Raw genomic sequence first — 1740 nt, forward strand, 5'->3', positions numbered from 1 at the left:
AACCATAACATTACTGTCATGGCGACTTCCTCACTGTCTTTTGCTACTGTGATGAATTGTCATGTAAATATCTGATAGGCAGGAGGTAGTTTCATGGTTACAAATGGAACATAATGAAAGCGCAGCGATGACTCACAAAAACAATATGTAACTCTATATTGGGAGATATTTATTTCTAATGACCAATCAATGAAGGTTTTTCTGGAAGCATGGTGTAGCACGGGTAACAGTCTTCATGCTGGGTATATCTGCATGTGGGTGTACCCGCCTGGAGACGGATAGAGGAGCCGTGTCTTGGTTCCGAAGACCATGGGAAATATGTGTTTTCCAATGGCCTTAGGTGACCCCAGTGAGAGGGTTGTTCAACCCCTAAAGGGGTCGCGACCCACAGGTTGAGAACTGCTGCTCTGCAGGGTTTCTGAGACTGTAAATCTTCAAAGGAGCAGACAGCCCCATGGTCCCAGAGCTGCTAGCAGTTTGGTTGCTGGCCTCGTGGGGACATGCCAACGCAGCTCCTCCAGGGCCCCTCCGAGCAGCGGCAGGCTGAACAAACGGGCTCTGGAACGAGATTCTCATGTGAGTAAAGGTTGTACCCACGTTTGACTAGCGCAGTTCTTTCTATCTGTGGCCTAAGTGTCTTTTACATTCAACTCCTCCTCTGTCAGCTTAATGCAAAGCAAACTGCTACTGGCAGTTCCACCGCTGCAACGTGGCGAAAACCTCTGAAAATCTATGTTCGAAATCATTACTACCTCTGAAGTCTGTTCCAAATACATTTAAGGGGGAAAAAAATCTTTTTTTTTTCTGTTTAGTTTTGGGGAACAGGATAATTTGGCAATTGTGTAACAGCTGGCATGATGATTATTGTCCGATTTCTGAAACCCATTTAAATGTCTTTCTACTAGACTGCTTTATTACTGCAAACGTGGGTCTAAAGATTCTATCAAGTCATTTCTTCAATATATGCCGCTTATCTTCAAGAAAGTCAGAGAAAAATTCTATCATTTTAATTTTAATTCCACTTTTTCATGAATATTTTGAAGCCCTGCTGAGTGTGCTATCGAGTAAAGGCTAGACTGTTTACCACAAGTTCCACAGTTCAAACCTACCAGCTACTCTGAGGAAGAAAGAGGAGGCCATCTGTTCCTATAAAAATGCATAGCGTCAGAACCCCGATGTAGAGTCAAAGTCAGAAATAACTTGATGGCAATAGGTGTGTGTGTGTGTGGGTGGGTGTGTTATGTATTGGGCTGCAATCCACATGGTTGGCAGTTCAAAACCACCAGCAGCTACAAAGGAGAAGGATTGGGCGTTCTACTCCCATAAACAGTTACAGTCTCAGAAACCCACAGGGGGCCACTATGAGTCAGCAGTGACGTGATGGCAGTGAGCAATGTCTTCCAGAAGCAGAATCAATGCATCTGAATTACAGTGTTGGTGAAGAATATCAAAAGGGCCTTGGACTGCCAGAAGAGCAAACACATGTGGTTTGCAAAGTACAGCCAAATGCTCCTTAGAAGGGAGGGTGGTGAGACTTGTAATTTGGGGATGTTACCAGGAGAGACCAGCCCCTGGAAAAGGACATTGTACTTGGCACAGCAGAGTGGCGCTGAAAAAGAGGAAGTCCCTCAATGAGATGGATTGACACCATGGCTGCAACAATGGGCTCAAACCACTGTGAGGATGGCACAGAACAGGGCACAACTTTGTTAGTGTGTCCTCCTGTCATACAAAAGGTTG

This window comes from Echinops telfairi, unplaced genomic scaffold (assembly GCF_000313985.2).
Source record: "Echinops telfairi isolate 266 unplaced genomic scaffold, ASM31398v2 ScPeMD7_7469;HRSCAF=8507_1, whole genome shotgun sequence".
NCBI classification, from domain to species: Eukaryota; Metazoa; Chordata; class Mammalia; order Afrosoricida; family Tenrecidae; genus Echinops; species Echinops telfairi.